This window comes from Pseudopodoces humilis, chromosome 5 (genome assembly GCF_049639895.1).
Source record: "Pseudopodoces humilis isolate 2021_Gansu_Grassland_sample_001 chromosome 5, ASM4963989v1, whole genome shotgun sequence".
NCBI classification, from domain to species: Eukaryota; Metazoa; Chordata; class Aves; order Passeriformes; family Paridae; genus Pseudopodoces; species Pseudopodoces humilis.
The window spans coordinates 8167510-8185229 of NC_142204.1; the positions used below are offsets into that span (position 1 = coordinate 8167510).

Genomic DNA, 17720 nt, shown 5'->3' on the forward strand with positions numbered 1-17720 from the left:
ATCCCAAGGCATCTTGGTGTATCACTTGTGAGTGCTGGAAAAGGCTGGGTGTGTATCACAGCAGGTGTTAGTCACGGCCTGGAAACAGGGTAGGAAAACAATTTAGGCTGAATGGTTGCTCAGCTAATTGCTTTGACTAAGTCTCACATTTACACACCCAAAGCACCCAAACTCAACATTTTTACTTGACAGCATGATAGAAATACTTGTCCTTCCTCTGGGGGAGATAAGTACAAGCAGTACAAAGGAAATAAACTGCTTGCATTAAAGATCCTGGAGAACTGCAAACTTGTGATTAGATGAACTCTGGAAAATACACTGGTGTAGACACACAGCACCACTACCACCTGGCAAATAGCCTGCTGTGTGCCACATGCTGCCAACTTCAGAAACAGCAGCAACCTGTACTTTCCCTTTAACAGCCTCAGCTAAAATCAAACAAACCCAAATAGGCTTAAGCTTTGAGCTCCCCTCCAGGAGCCACCGGACTTTGCACCAAAACAAGCCCACAGGCGTGACTGGCACTGCATCTCCTCAGTTGCTCTGGAAGTCAGTACAATGTGTGTACAACCACTGCATCCCCTTGGCTGCTCTGGCTGCAGTACAACCTGTACAACCACTGTACAACCTGTACATCTCCTTGCTAAAGAGGTGTGCTTCTACACCACTGGTGCATGAGGTGTACAGGGTATGGAGGCGAACAGAAGCTGCAACTTCAGTTTTAATTTCTGCACTTGGACCAAATTATTTACGAAGCAAAATTATTTAGGGCAAGCTGATATTTTCACAGCAATTCCTTCTTGAAATCTGCATAAAGCATGAATGAAGACCTAGAAACTTCTGTAACTTACATTAAGGCTACAACTAAAGCTAGACAAGGATAGACAAGCATTGATGCTGGGAGAATTGACCAGTGACAGCATATGCTGATAGAGGCATGCAAGGGAATAAATGCACACTGCAGAGGTGCATAGGAGGACACATTTTAAAGAAATCTTAAAGTAGAAATTGCTAATAATTGTGTTAAGAAACACCAAATATTCGACATTGCTTCTTTTTTGTGCCGTGTCATGCTCATGTACAGGCTGTGCAGGGAAGAGGCAGGTTTCCTACAGGATTGGTAAAGGACAGTAGAGAGTGCACCAGAAGTTACAGGAAAGCTGGGAATTGGAAGCAGACGTCAAAGGGAGTAGAGTTGACGTAAATAGAAAAGAGACTTGAGAGGGGACAGTGAAAGCTTTAGCTGGAGAGAGGGGAGAATGAGGGCCAAAAGATATGTTGCAATAGTCACTTGTGAGTAAGATTTGAATCACAGTTATGGGGGGGGCCAACAGGGACAGATTTTAAGTGTATCACCCATGAAGAGAATCTCAGTGACACAGATAAAACACCAACTGGGAAACTGAGATTGGAGAAAAAGTGGGAAAAAAAGGCTTCACTGAGCCAACAAAACAAAAATAAACAGGAAACATTCAAAGAGTGTTCAGTTCAAAGGACTGGAAATACAGGGGTCAATAAATTAAAATGCATTAAGCAATTAAATTAAGAGTACATTTATTTCCAATGATAATAGGGAAAAAATCTGCCAAAAAAAGTGGAAATTTGTTCCCTCAGTCAGATTATGGCAAGTACCACATTCATCAAAGAAAGGAAGGAGCAATCCACTCCAGTAAGAGAATAACGAAAGTTCTCCCCAGATCAAGATACCAAGCAGTGATTTGTTTTCTAAAAATGTAAACATTTATTATATTAAGTTTAAATGATTTTTAGCAGTTCTCGGAGACCAAAAACGAAACCCATAAAGAAACTTGCTAAATCCTGCTGCATCTGGTAATGCAGTGTCCAGCACAAAAATAAATGTATAGAAAAGGGATCTTACACTGAGGAAAGAAATTATTTAGACGAGAAGGTAGGGAAAATTTGGGAAAGAATAGCCACAGCTGAATTTTAAGAGTAGTTGCGTATTCCCATAAGGTGTTTTCAAGTCAGTAATTTTCCCTCTGCTTCCTCGCCATTCTGCAGAATGCTCCAGCATGGCCTCCCCCTCAGAATAAAGACTTGGGACATCTTGTTTTACTGTATGAAAGGTGTTTTCTCACTGCTAATAGTTTTCTTTAAAGAACTTTTTTATTTAAATGAAGAAATGAATAACACTGGCTGTAATAATGATGAGGGGGTAAACACTAAAAAAAATTAATTCACTAGTTCTCAACCTGGCTGGCAATCATGTAGTGAAAACCCATAGCAACAATGACAGCACCAGCATAAAGAGTAATGAGAGGAATTCTAAACATTTTGGCTTAAGAATGTTAATAAGTTTAAAGCACCAGGATTTTCCATACAACTCTTCTGCAGTCTTTTTGACACAGGAAGAGATGTATGGACACCTGCAATGTTTGATCTTGATGCTCTGACAAGTAATGAATTGTTTCAGTAAGTGAAGAATAATGAGCAAAGTAACTTTCAAACATGAAAAGAAATTATCTGGATGACCAAGGCCCTACCTTATATAGATGGGATGGCATGGTAAACATCTCTAACAGAAATTAAATGTAACAGCTTCATTGCTTATTTTGTTGGAAAATATAATGTCATCTAAGATTTTTTTTAAAAAATTAAGTGTCTAAATAGTTTTTTGGAACAGTAGGCTTGTGTAAACCTGTAAGTTGCATCCTGCTCCCATCCAAAACCTGTCATAGTAAAATGAGGTAGATGAGTCTCATGTGACTTAAATAAATGTTTTCATTTATCACCTTTAGCCTTAGAGCTTTGCTCTAATCCAGGAGAGAGACATGCATCTAAAAACAACCAGCCCTCAAATCCAGCCCGACCTAAAACCAACAGCAAAGCAAAGCAGCACAGATATTTCTGTACCCAGGCTGCTATGCCAAGAGAGAGTTTCATAAGGAAAACTCAGGGCAGATACTGGTCTCCTCTGCTTCACCAGTTTTCTTGGCTGTTTGGGTTTTCTTAAGGGGTTTGATCTAACTGAGAGAGAATTGTTCTTTTAATACTAATTTGCATACTGTGTATATTAAATAAATCAGATTTAATCCTCTCCTGTTCATTATCACATGGGACTTTTGGCTTTGGCGTATTTTGACCAGGCTCAAAGGTGCAGGATCCAGCATGCACATAGTTATACAAAAAAAGATTTAAATTACACTCTGACAGTTTTCTAGACTTCTGATAGTGACCTCTGCTCATAAAACTTGTTGCTTTGTGATTGTCCAGCCTCTTCTATTCTTTAAATAAGAATGATTCATAGATTAATTTATTTTCCAGTAGTACATGTACATTAGTTCTGTAATGCTTCAGTAGGCACTCAAAGAGAAACAGAACCCTATGTATGCTATTTCAGCTGATAAAGTCCTGGCTACGATATCAGGTCTCTGCAGTTCCCACTTCAAATAAATACTCAAATGAGAAGGCTCTATAGCTCTATCGACTTTGTAGGGGGAGTATTTCACGATGATCCAGCAAAAACAAGGCCTATTGTCTGTTAAAATCTCTATCATCAAATCAGCAAGAGAAACCACAGCAAATATTTGAGCGCAGGGTCAGCCCACTTCCTGCATTCTACCCATAGCTGGAGGAGGTGGTGAAGGTGCTGCCAATTTTTCCTGGTATGGTCTGTCCTCTCATACTTCTGAATGAGTCTGTGCTGGCTTGGAGCTACTCATCTGCTCACATAGAATTGTTATAAGAGACTCCATATCTGGCCTTTAAATAAATGAAAAGGCATTTCTCTTTTGCAAATGAAAATGTTTTGTAATAGAAATGCTGTGCGTGGCTGTGCAGGCCTCTGACAAAGCCAGCTGGCTACTGGAAAGATGGAAAATCAACAATTGCACAAATCTGGCTGCTTCTTCCACAACTGTTGAGCTGTTAGGCAATTGTAATAAGGTTATTACATATTAATAGAATATAGCACTAATTGAAAGTTATTCCAGCTAAAAACATTGTAAATTATCTAATTTCTGATTTCTAAAAGCTTGCACTTTTAAAAAACCAATGGACTTTTATGATATTTAGTATGTGATTAAGATTTGAATTGTGATACAAATTTACACAATACAGTCAGTAATCTACACTTTAAAAGCTCTTCTAGTACAAAAGGAATTACTACGGTCTCCTGTGCAAATATTGTAAGTGTGGAACAGATTCTCCTTTACCACTTTCTGCAATATCAGTCATTTTCATGGACAAAATGTTTCCAAGTTCTTCAGAAGAATCACTTCCAGAACAGGGATAAAGAGAGCTCTTCTCCATGCCTGGAGTAAGACAGCCCTCCTTTCTGCAAACGGAGGTTGCTCTATGTTCGGTGTGGGCCGAGGAGCCCACAGCTCATAAACAGGAAACAACCCACAACTGATTTTGAATTCCAATAAATATTTTATGATTTTACTGCCTTTGGGACAACACTTGTGCATGAGTCAGGACAAGATGAGGTGTGGATAGAAAGCTGAGTCAGCCTGGCATGCATCTCACTAGCAACAGTGGTGAATCCCTCAAAACGTGCATATTCCACAGGCAAAAGCCTGCATCCATTCCAACATCTTACTCTAGAAAATTGTACTGCAGCACTTCCACCATGTCACCTCACCTATGAGAAAATATGTAGGTGTTTAAACTGGGAATTAACCTGCTAAATCTACTGATTCTTGCAGCATTGGGTATTGGCCCAGCTTGAGACAGACCTTGGAGTAGGTCTAGTGGTTGAAAAGTCGAAGTGCGACCAGAACCAATTTGAAACAGTGTGAAAAGGCTTAAAATAAATATAAGGCTTTTAGTTAGCTTCTGTTTTCCATGGTCAATATCGCCTTTTGCTGGCTGCTCCTGAGCCATGCTTTTGGGGGCTTGCTGTTTCTGCACTGAGTGCTCTGGTGTCCAGGGCCATGTGCTAAACCCAAATTAATGAGAAATATATGGAATTAAGTGTGGTGCTCACTGCAGTATGTACTAAATCCCCCAGAACGGAGCCTTTCTAGTCCTCATTTAACTTCCCATTGAAAACATCTTAAGTGAGTCTTATCATCCCGGTACTGTGACATTGACTACTCAGCTGACTAATTAAGTGAGGTTCCTGATTAAATTTTGTTTTAGTTTGTTTGATTGGTTGGGTTTTTTCTTCCCCACATGGAATGCAAACGTTAAGGCAAACACGCACAGCCACGGCCCTCAGGCAGGCGGCGCTCACCGTGCCCGCGGCAGCCGGGCCGCCCCCCTGACCGAACGTCCCGGGATCTCAGGCTGGACCCCCTCAGCCTCGTGTCCCGGTGAAAATGCGGGGCACGCAGGGACCCGGGGCCGGGGGGTTGTGACGGGTCTGAGGGGAGCGAGAGATGTGAGGGCAGTGAGGGGATCTGAATGCAGTGGAGGGATGTGAGGGCAATGTAGGCAGTGAGGGGTGAGAAGGCAATGAAGGGAGTGAGGGCAGTGAGGAGTGCGAGGGCTGTGAAGGCAGCGAGGGGAGCGGGGCTGGCCCGGCCCGCCAATGGCGCGCGGCCGCGGCGGGAGGTGTGTGCCGACCTCACTTCCGGAATCTGTCACCGGCCGCTCCCGCCCCGCTCCCGCTCCTTCTCCTTCTCCGCCGGCACCGGGGACGCGGCTCGGCTCGGTCCGGCCCGGCCCTGCGCAGGCCGCGGCAGCGATGCACGGTACTGCCTTAGGGGCGCCCCCCGTCCCCGTGGTGCCCGTGTCCCGGCCGGGGCGCCGGCAGGAGGCGGGAGCGCCCGCCCGGGGTTGGGTGACGCCCCCGCCTCGCTAACGCGACGGCGGCTTTGCTAATGACCTGTCCTTTCTTCTCCTCCCCTCCCTTGCTATTCGCTATTACTTATCTCTCCGGCCCCGCGGTGTGAAGCCCTCGGCGGAGTGGCGGCGGACAGCAGGAGGAGGTAGCCGGCCCGGGAGATGCTGTAGCGGCTCCCGCTGCTCGCTCGGCGCGGCGCCCGCCCCCGGCTGCGGGAACGGGGCCGAGAGGCTGCGGGACGGGCAGAGCCGGCCCGGCTCGGGCGGGCGCAGGTAAAGCCCGGTAAACCGCGGGGAGCGGGATTTCAGGGGCTGGAGGTGGGAACAGAGGAGGGGGTGATGCCCCCTGTCGCACGAGTGGCTGGTTGGCAACTGTCACGTCTTCTAAATGGAACATCTGGATTGCCCTTAACCTGGGATGAACTCGGGCACTAGGCAGAAAGTATGTGTTTGGAGGTTCCCTCTGTTGGCTTGGCTCAGTCAGGCGGGTTGTGCTGTCCCCGGTCGGCTGGGCAGAGGAGGGTCCTCAGTCCTGGGAGCGAGGAACAGGTCATTGGGAACGCCTCCGGGGCTTGCTTTTGTGATTTGCCGAGTTCTTGGTTGTCCCTATGGGGCTGGAGACTTGCTTTTCAAAAAGTATTCCAGAAGTAACAATGGAAAGGAGTGCGAAAAGGTGTTGCCTTGTATCCATATTAAGATTGGCCCAGTCTCACTCAATGACATGGGGAGCTGTTCCTAAACTCTCTGATGGAAGTAGTATGAGCACAGGATTCGTCACACAGGATTATCTGGAATGATAATGTTTGGCACTTTTGGCATTGGGTGTCTTAGTAGTACTGCACTAATAAAGGTATTGCATAAGTTTTGTTGTGAAGGAAAATAGTGGTCAAACTCCTTGTATTACAGAACATACTCAGACTTTCTCATTGGCGTCTGGCACTGCTCACCTTTTTAAGATTTGTTTTGCAGGCAGCAAAACAGATCAGCTGTAAGAAGTGTTTCCTTTGTAAATCCTGAATCACTGACTTAGCATTGAGGCTGCCACCTGGTCTCGTGCTGGAACTGAGGCAGTTTTGGTTCATGTGATGTGGTCACACGTCTGCTAAACCTAAACCAGTATCATAACCTTTGTTGGCTGGCATGAGCTACCGAGCAGCCTTCGGCTCATAGGAGCTTTGAGTGGCAACTTTGGGAATTTCAAGTAATACAATATAGTGTATTGGAAGGATGAGAGTGTGCAGACCTTGTCAGAGGTTTGTGGGACTCCACAGACAATATGCTTGCTCTTTTTTCCCATGTTTGGAAGGAACTCTTAGCATGGTCCAAAAAAACATTCTTATCAAGCTGTTGGTGCCTTATATTGACTGTCATCCTCTACAGTCAGGTGCATGGGGAGTTTTGGCTACATATTGGAAGCACTTTGTGGGTTTGTCACTTGCTTTGCAGTAGTCCTTTAGTATACTCATTTTCTGTTAATACTGTAGTCTTCATAAAGGGTATCATGAATTTTAAACCATGAAGAGAGGGTTACACTTCAGTTGTGATCTTGTGTTGTTATGCCTTTAATATTTTATGTGTGGAGTGTTATAAAAATATAAGGGACAACAATGTCCTACAGGAGAGTAGGATATATGGCCTAAGATACTAATCTTATTCTAAAAAATGGATTGTAATGCTCACTGTTGTCCCAAAATGGGCAAGGAAACATAACTTTTCTTCCTATTTTTTTCAGAAGCAGCTTGTACTTCAAAATTGCAAACAGCTCTATTCTTGTATTTTCTATAGCTTTCCTAATGAGATTTGGGTTCTGAGTTCTGCTTCTATTGCACATGTCATATTTTTGCAAGGGGGAAAAAAAGAGAACACCATACTTGTCTTGGAAAAGAAGTGAAATTGAATTAATATTTATTAAATGTGCAAGCATATTTTCTTACATCATTTTGGAATTTAAACATTTTTAATCCACTTTTTCAAAATCTCTATGAAACTTTAATTTGGTATTTTTTTAGCTATGTGTGCTTTTTTTTTATATAGGCCTTAAAAAGTATATAACAACAAAATCTCTGTCTTTGGAATGTAAATCCTCAAAATAAAGGTCCGTTGCAAAGACATCTCATGGGGCTGTGTGTGTACCTTGGAAACCACAACTAATCTAAATGTGTCCACAGAAAGACTTGGAAATTTGTGAGAATGCTTTTTAGGAGTAAAAGTATTTTACTCTTTAATAGATAATTAAAATAACACAGGGCTGTCACTATAGTATTCTCAGTTCAGTTGTTTTGAAGTCTTTCAGTATGAAGGAAAAAAAAATCTGAATTATATTGGGATATATCAGTTTTATTCCCTAGTTAGCTAGATGTCAGTGTGGTCCTGCTGTAAAACTAGGGACATATTAAAAAAACTCAGTTGTTTAAAAAATAATTTTAGCCCAAGTGAAATGAAAGCTTTTTTCTTTTTTTCTGGAAGAAGCATAAAGAAATATTTTTCTTAAGTAATATTACATCACAGCTATGTAAAATCAGTATAATAAGCCCTGAGAAATTTTTTTAACTCTTTATCTTTATTTTTTAAGAATGTCAGCAGCTTTTTATTGATGAAAAACTGCTTGTTATCACCAATCTGCACATGAAATGGAAGGGGAAGAGATTCTGAAAAACAACTTCTGTTTCAGCCTTACAAGATGCTGCATGAAGAGGTGAGTACATACTTAGACTGGCATAGAATCTCTGTAAAGAGTGATTAATGTATAGTCAAATGACTAAAGGAAAGAAATCTGAGCATGTAATGCCAATAAATATTTGATAAACAGAAAACAGTAGCACAATCAGGAGAACAAAGTAAAACTTCCTTATGTTCTGTTATCTACTGCTGTCTTAGCTGCTAGTCAGTAGAATTCTGAATTCTTAAGCATTTCAGCATTTCAAAGCTCATCCTTAGCTCAGCATTTCAAAGGACCATGTCTTTTAAATTAAATATTGAATGACTTTATATGAAGTAGAAGGCTGAATTTTTCACTGAAGTAAAAAGTTTGATAAGGTTAGGCTCTTAATCATCACTATCTTCAAAATAAAACTGAAATTTCTCAGAGTGTGATATTTTACATGTTTTAAAGATACCCAAGTGATATGAGGAGACTCTTGTGTGACCAGATTGCATGTGGCGTTGAGATGTTGCCAAATCTGACTCCACTTCCTCATACCACTTCTCATAGTTTCTGCTTATGAAACAATATTTATTTATAAGTGCATTGCATGTGTCTTTAAATATCTAAGAAGTGTAATTTCTGTGTCCAGTGAAGGACTTCTCATGCATAGATTAATATAAATTATAAACCACAACTCATTGGCACTCCAATCCTGACTGACGCTTGAGTTGTTACACGACTGGTTTTTGTGGGTGTTTTCTAAGTCTTAAAATGTGTATGGTGTTAAATTTTTTTATACTTTGCAAACTACCAAAGAGGCGTAGTTTGTTCTGTGGTGCTGTATTCATCTAAATTTATTGTTTTAAGTTCAAGTTGTCTCATGCCTGTGGAAACCCTAAGAGTAGGAGAGATTGGCAAGCATTTCGCAAATTACCTATCCCTTTCTAAAAATGCTGATACACTATCATGGTTTTAAAAATATTTATAAGCTGAGAAATTATTCACTAAATCCTTCCAAATAGTAAAAGAAACTTGTTCCAAAATGTGTCTGCCTTGAGGAACTCAGCAGTGAGCTGAAGTTGTACTGAGGTTGTACAGCTCTTTGGCATTTTTTTCTGGGGAGATGCAATACATGTGAAAGCGAGTTAGTCCAACGTTTTCCTATTTCATATTTTTGTATCTCATTAGTTTGTTTTCATTTTGTTGAGAAGAATGTAGAAAGAAACCAGAGCTGCTATTTGGTGTGCTGGTTGAGCAAATCCTTACTCATTTGTGAGTGTATAACATCCTGGAGCTGAGAGGACTTACCATTGTTTTAGAGTTTGATGTATTTTAAATGGAAAAATAATACCACTATAGCTTAATATTATTTGCATTTAACAACAACAAGAAAAAACATAAAAATGGATCATTTGAAACTATTCTACATTAAGGTTTGGAGGAAAGTCTTACCGTTTTGTTGTGTATATCCATGCATCCAGCACTGTTATGCTGAGTAAGCTCTATTACCTGAATATAGGTTTGTATTGCCATTCTTTGTTTTGTTTTGTTACACAAATAAGTGCTACATGCCTATTTTGTCTTAAAAATTATTTGTGGGAAATGACTGATATTACAAACCACTGAACATGAGTGTTCATAAGGTGCCAACTCATGTCTTATTTGCAAAACCTTGTTTGAAACTGAGAACTTGAATTACTGATGATGTTTGCTAATCTGCTGTTAGTGCAACTGCTTCAGGAGGAATGGTACAAAGTACCTGACACTGGAGTCATGGGGCAGGCTCCCATTAAACAATAACAAACTCTCTGGCATCTTTATTCAATATGTATGGAAAATGTTCCCTGGAGTAGTAAGGCTCAAGAATATGTGGAACCAATTGAATCTGCAGGGGAGGAGGAGGGAGAAGGTGGGTGTTGTGTCAGGAGAAAGCTTTGGAAACTCTTGTTTATTAGTGCCTGGTGGCATTTCTGTCCAACAGGGTGGAGGAATCCTCCAGTGCAGCTGTCAATTAATTCATACACTCTGATGCTAAAATACAATTAATAGCAGCCCACAGGACATAGTGAGTATTGTTGTCTTGTTGGCAGTTTTCAGTGGAAGATTACAAAATAGCTATATATGTGTATATATATATATATATCAAACAAATGAAGTTTATATATTCTTGCCCACCTCAGGATAAAGGACATGCTGTGTGCAGTAAAGCAGGCCAGTGTGATCAAATCAGGTAGCAGCTTTAGTATCTATGTAAGTAGGAGATAAGCTTTGGTACCTAGGTAAGTAAGAGACAAGCAGCACAGGGTTTCTGCCTCTGAACAAAGCAGCAGCTGTGCCTGTCATTCTGTGCTGGAGATGTACAGATGTAACTGTGCATAAACAGGCCAATATTTTCAAACAGCTGTCAAATTTTCAAGCTAAATGTATGTTCTGGGCACCTGATTTTCAGCATACTGGCTGCCATCCTTCTAACCAAATTCAGAAGGAGTTGCATTTTCTCAAGATTATAAATCCTGTAATAAATCCCAGGGAAATGGAATAATGATTATCTTCTAAGAACACAGAATTGTTTCGTTTGCAGCTATCATTCATTTTATTTCTTTTACATCACAAGGGGGTGGGGGGTATATGTGTTATGAATGAACATACATAAATGCGAAAAAGAGTGGGATGTCCTCTATCAGTGGTTCCTGACAGCCCTGCAAGTGCGGGCTACAGCAAGAAGTGTGGCTATACGGTATGGCTGGATCTGATCTAGGCTCCTTCTTTCCTTCTCCCATCTATACGCTTCCGTCCGTCCTGTTTGCTGCCCCTCAGTGAGTCTGTTCAGCTCTATGGCTGTCTGTGGTTTTCCTGTGTTTTCCTTCCACCGATTCAGCGAGCGGAATTGTTTCACCGAGGCTGTGTCTGCGCTGGAGAATAAAACTGTCCGGGGACTGTTCCCGGGAGCTGGCTCGGAGTGTCGGGATCGCAGGGAAGTAGAGCAGCGTGCAGTGCCCTGGGCTGGGCGCTCTCCAGGGAGCCTGCCAGGCTGCTGCGGGCCAGAGCGGTGTCGGGGAGGCTCCGGAGCAGCTCTGGCCCCGGCTCGTTCACCGTGCCAGAGGTGGCCAGCGGGATCCGGAGCGCCAGAGCCAGCGCAGGCACGGGGGAACAGCGTGGCTGGAAGGTGCGGGGCCGGCAGTGCCAGGGAGCTACTGAAGGGATATCCTTTTGATGCGAGGGAGCTATTATGTTACTTAAGCTGACTTGTGTAGGTACTCTTCAGGTAACTTTATTTTGCAACCAGTAACTCAGCTGTCGTCAGAAGAGGGACTGTGTGCTGTGTACTGCTCTTTCAAAGTCCGATTCAAGCCAGCTGAAATGCCTTACAAAGTGAAGTAAAACAGGAATATGAAAGTACATACATGGCTTTTTTAAGAGGTTTTCTTTTCCTGGCTGTTTCACTGGACTCATGTTCTTCCTCCACCTTTCTGCAGTTCAGTTGCTTCCTTGGTTAAAAGGAGTGGGGTGGCAGAGGTACAGCAGTGCTGGTATTGCTGTTAAACTGAACACCAGATACCTTTCATGTCATAGAGGATGAGCAGGGAAAACATGGCAGGAAAATAGTTGGTTATAGTTTGCCACTTTCTGATTATGCAGGAGTGTGAGGCTTGTGATCTCTATTCTGTAGTGAGTGACCTGATTTAGAGCTGTCAAGTCATGTGTCCCAAATATATCCTCTATCTGACACGTCAGGAGCATGCAAGTACAAGTACTTGATGTCCATTTGCCAAAAAATGTAGATTAATTGCATTCATGCCTGTTGCCAAGGCTCCTGTCAGTAACGCTAATTCAGTGTAAACTTTGTTTTGTGTGACAACATTTATCACTGAGAAAAACTTAAAGGTAGGAATGTTTGAATTGCCAGAATAAAACTGAAGGCCTTTTTCTTAAAAAAATCAAAACCAACAAAAAAAACAGCAACAAAAAGTGAAAGAATTTTGTTTTACATTCCACTCTGAGTTGTGGCATGACATTAAATTGAAGTTAGTTTATTTTTAGCAGGTTTCATTTGTTTGTTTGCTTAAGTGTAATAGCTGAGCAACAAGAGCCTGTAAAAATATTCTAATGAATATTACTTCTTATGAATGAGTAAAATTGTAGCACAATAAAGAAAATAAGTAAACTACACAACTTCAGATGCTAGTTACAGAAGACATTGAATTATTTTGTGCTGGTAGAAGAGTATAAAAGGTGGCCCATTGGAATTACTCAGTTTCCAAAAAGACACTTGCAAGCAGAAGGGGTCTAAGTCTATAATATTTTATCTGAGGGTCATTATTTTTCAAAGGATATAAATCCTTCTGTTAAGCTGAATTGAATTTATCAAATAAGTCATGTTATTATGTCTGGACAAGGGAATGAAGTTTATCAGTGAAATAAAACCACTGAAAATACACAGTGGTGGTGTTCTTTGCTAAGAAGGCAAATTCAGGCTTCTTGAATCTCTTCCAGAAACAGATATAAATTCCACTGTAGCTTTTCAAACAGTGAATAATCATGGTCTGTTATGTTTGGTGGTGAATCATGCGAGGAGTTGCAGATGGTGAGGCTGGTGCAGCTGTGCAGATGCTGGAGGAGCTGAGATAGGAGACTGGAGGACCAAGAGGGTGAAGGAGATGATTTGGGGATGGCTTGATATGGCTGATAGAAGAGAGGGATAAGACAGCTAAGAGAATATTGAAAAGGACTGTAACCTGAGATTTGGGATAAGGAGTGTGCTGGTGACTGAAAGGAGGTATTCTTGAGTAAGGTACATATTTTTTGTTATTATTGATCTTGGAAGCAAAGATTGAAGTATCAGATACTGAAGCGACTGGACTTCTGTCCTGAACCAAAACAATAAGGAGCCTGAACTAGAAGTTTAAACTATAAATGAAAAGAGAAAACTAAGAGACTTCATGTCTCTTTTAAAGGAATACTGGTCTTAAGTAGGAGTGCTTTTGTAGGAAAAGGTACAGATGCAAAGTTGTGAGCTTTTTTATTTATATTTTTCTGAGCAGGACGTTTAATGAGATCAGGGTGGCAAAATTTGGGAGTTTGTCAGATGAAGAAGTTGTATCTGTCTAAGTCGACTAAAAGTGGGGGATTGCAAGGTCTAATCATTAAATGGCAGGTAAGACTTAAATGAAACTTTTCACAGTCTTAAATCAATATGCTAAACACACCTTTCAAATTTTTGCATTAAGTAATTTTAATTTATCCTTTTCTTTTTTTCCTCTCCTTTTAGATTGAAGGTCTTGTTCCAAAACAATAGCTCTTTATTCAGAAAGAATGTTGCCATTAAGATGGCTGCAAGAATTAGGGGGTAATGCAGGCAAATATCCAGATCAGTCTTGGAAGAGAGTTTTGCCCCAAAACTGAGCAATTTTCAGGATTGTTTTCTCACCTCTTCTGGTCTAGTTACCTGTCAGATATATGCAGTTTGCTCTGCTGTCCTATGCCCCCAGCCCAGTAATTATGAACCTGCAAATCTTCTCAAATTAGAGCAGTAATGGCTGCAAACACATTAAAATTCCGTCATTTTCATGGAAGAAGAAAGGAAAACACATTATTGACCCTTCTGAGGAAGTGATGCAATATGAATTCAGCAATTGTCTGTGTTTGGCCTGTCAGTTTCCAGCCAGCACAGGAGGACAAGTAAGCTCAGGCTGAAGCAGCCACAGTGTGTTTGTTGTGCTTTGGGGGTGCCATGTGGGCAGGGGGCAATAGTAAACACCTGTGTGAATAGTACTTCTCAAATCTGGGTACTGCCTCAGTGCTCCCAAGCTTTTATTGTGCTATTTAAACTCACAAAATCATACACAGCTGCAAAAGTTTCATTGCCAGTCAATAAACTCAAAATTTATTGGCACATGTCAAATACGTGGCCTTGAGTGAGGTTGTATTCAGTTGAAGTATTTATGTCATAGGAACAATCCTTTGCTCTTTTCTTAAAGAATAAGCAAGGCTGAAATAATACAGGAAGGTTAAATATGCTCAAAAAACAAAAGATTATGTAATTATTTCTTATCCTTTAATGACAAATTTCAGCTAAAGAGAAATATTTTTATTTATAACACAGATCCTAAGCAAGGATTCTAATTTCTAAGGAGTGTACTGCTATATGTTATGTTATAATATATATGTGATATATACTGCTGTATGTTATGTTGTAATATATATGTGATATATATATGTATATAATGATAACGTACTAAAGAATATGTTATTATCAGTAATATATACCACTTGCTATCACACATAAAGGTCTGCAGATAACAAAAGGGATTTCTATATCCTGTTTTGTAAGAACACATTTTAAGTTGTCTATACTTACACATGAACCCTAAAGATTGTTGAAATACCATCAGTTTCAGAAAGTGCAGTGTTTGACTTTAAGTTAGTGGCAATTGGCTTTTTCTTTTTATAAATATAGTATGTCTAAATTTTCACATTTGTAAGGAAAAAATACTAGACAGTTATGCTTGTAAAAGTTATGTTTTCCTTGACAAAGCAGTCAGGAATGTTATGTTTTTGTGGGTTTATTTGGTTTTGCTTTTTTTTTATCTAGCATGTGAGCAAGTAAATCTGAGTGAGAGGTTTATGTAGCAGCACCATCAATATGCCAAAAATTTTGCTTTGCACTGCATCTGTGTGCAGATGTGTATTAGATTATAATTTTAATTGACAATTTCAGTTGCACAGATGTCTTTAATTTGTTACCTTATGATGTTTATTTTTACCATATGTAGTGAAAATGTACTCTGCAGGAGACTTAGCAAAGGACTTACATTTTATTTACTTCAGGAACTGATTATATTTGAGACAATAATTTAGCCACCACTCTAAAATGCAATTTCTGTTTGCCTGTTACCCTCAGATATCTGTATCCTTCAACAAATGAGGTCTCCCTAGAATATCAGGGTATAGTTAGAAAATTGTCAAGCAGGCGCTTTTCATAATCTGAGATGCAGTAATCACATGTATAAGGAAACAATTGCAGCATTCCAATTTAGTCTTAAGGGTCTGGTTCCAGGGAGCAGCATGTTGGGGCAAATGCGTGGGCTGTTTGTCAATGCTGTACATGTTGTAATCAACTTTGACTTCACCACTCAAACTAACTTTTATGTATTAATTTTAGAAAAAAAAAACACCTCACAATGGCTTAGGACATCTAATCTATGCCTGCAGTTCATAAGATGCAGTTTTTGTGGGATTTTTGGTTTGTTCCTTTTTCTTAATTCTCTTTAATTCTGACCATACCATGCAACCAGATTTAGCCTCAATCTGAGCTCTGATCTCTGAAATTAAAGTGTCCCTAACTGTTAATCAGTTCAAAATCTTGGCTTATATAATTAGCTCATCAGATGTTTGTACAGTATTGCAAAACTTAGAAAAACCTGGCAACTTCCAAGTAAATAGGCAAGGAGTTTTTGGGACACACCAAATAAATGGGTAAGGATTTTTTTACATGAGGAAAGTAAAATAACTTTAAGTTCCTCAGTGGGATAATAAAGCAAATACTCATATGACACATTTGTGTGAAGTGACCTTGGCTCTTGGATCAAATAGCAAATACATGTATGTCATGTTTTTCTGAATATGACCTCTCCTTGGTTCAAATATCAATCATAAATCAAACCCTAGCTTTTGATGTACATGCAGCGGGAGCAGCCTCTTAAATGATGCACCAGATCTCAGTTTCTCAGCAGTTGTGGTCTCCACGTCAGTGTTCAGCATACACACCTCCAGCATGTGTGTCAGTATGTTCTGTCAGCTTCATGGCCTGCCAGGTCTTGTCACAGAGGCTTTAGAATCTGTAGAACTTTGAAGCACAAACTATTGTGATTAACGCATGTAATCTTTTGAATCCTCAAGCATGGAATAATTTGACTGGAGTATGGCAGTGACTTGAAGCGATACTGACATTGAAATGGATTGGATGAAGAGCAAAACCTGGGGATTCATTTGGGAGAAGAAAGGAAAAAGGGGGAATTTGTTGCAAGTGCAAAGTTGTAAATGTAACACTGGAGTGGGGTTTTCATTAGAAATGCTCTTGTGAGCTGTGAGCAGTATTGCTAGAACTGTAGTGAACCTGAAAGGCAGCTTATGGCAGAGAACACAGTCTATAACATAGTGGTTACTAAGATGTTGCCATGGCTTAGTTTCTTGCAGAAAATAAATTCTTATTTTCCTTTTGAATCTCTTGTTAATAAAATCTATTTTCTTCAGTGGTTATGCCTCAAAAATACTGGATATTTTGAACTCCAGTATGAATATTTGCTTTAAGTGAATTAACAACTAATAACCTTCCCTCGTGCTGCTATATAGGCTGATTTTTTAAAAGCCATGTTAACAGTGGTATCTTGATTCTATAGATTAAGATGGTAGTCAGTTTGATTATAAAAATGGAAACAAGACACCATTACAAATTGAGAGGTTTTTAGGCCTTCTATGTATCTGAACTAAAAAAGTTGAAGAAAAGCAAAAGACTTTTTTAACACAAAGGTTTTCTCTTGAGTCTTTGGCAGTGCTTGCTTGGGTTTGGTACCATCTAAATTTCAGACAGGATTATAATGTAGTTAAAAAAAATACAGAAAGCTAGGAACTCAAAATATGCAAAGCAACCAACAAAAAAAAGTCCCCAAAGCCCCACAGACAAACAAAAACCCTGAAGCAACAAAGACGCCTCCAAAAACACTTCTTGAAGAAAATACTAAAGTGAAGGAAAACATTATATGTTTTTCAATAAGCCTAAGTATAGTATTACATAGTTTGTTAATTTATATTACTGTTGACTTATACTGAAGTCCTGAGTAGACATCTCTTTAAAAAATTCACAGACAAGACACAGATTTAAAAGAGATTTGAAAGCTTTACTTTGACTTACAGCTATTTCTAACTTTAGTTTCAGTTCAGCATTCACTAGACAGAAAAGTCAAGTCTTCTTATTCCCAGTTACAGAAACCTCCAAAGCACTTACTTTTTGGATATGAAAACTCACATATAGAGGAGAAAAAAACAAACCCAACAACCGTGAAATCTCAGTCATGGCATTCTACGCAGACTTGAACCTATTAGAGCTTGAAGGCAGTTCACACAACACCTCAATCTCCACTCTTTACCATATGGGATTTTCCTTTTATCAGGAGGGCCTTGATGCAAATTTGAGTAATGCCATGTTTGATACATCCATTCCTGTGAAGAAAGCAAGCATGATTGCAGATAGGTGTAAACTTGAGGTGATAGACCTGTAAGTCTTGTCTTCGGAGCCTGGAGGCAAAGGTTGCAAAACCTTCCTGTC

At 40.2% G+C, this 17720-nt stretch overlaps 1 protein-coding gene and 1 long non-coding RNA gene across 8 annotated transcripts in view; one reads left to right on the forward strand and one right to left on the reverse strand.

The window, feature by feature from the left end:
* LOC148184259 (uncharacterized) overlaps positions 1-5902 on the reverse strand; it is a 29993-nt gene extending 24091 nt beyond the window's left edge. The window contains exon 1 of the long non-coding RNA XR_015772482.1: positions 5837-5902. This is a non-coding gene — a long non-coding RNA (uncharacterized LOC148184259). The remainder of the gene's footprint in view (positions 1-5836) is intronic.
* The window catches only part of PPARA (peroxisome proliferator activated receptor alpha), a 33001-nt gene continuing 21183 nt past the window's right edge, over positions 5903-17720 (forward strand). For 3 of the 7 annotated variants that reach the window (XM_014256052.2, XM_014256051.2, XM_014256054.2), the window contains exons 1-2: positions 5903-6024; positions 8324-8446. The gene's annotated coding sequence lies outside the window, so the exon portion shown is untranslated. Of the gene's footprint in view, positions 6025-8323; positions 8447-11212; positions 11562-13437; positions 13551-17720 lie in introns of all 7 variants that reach the window. The other 4 variants (XM_088054958.1, XM_088054961.1, XM_088054959.1 and 1 more) reach the window with 3 other exon arrangements.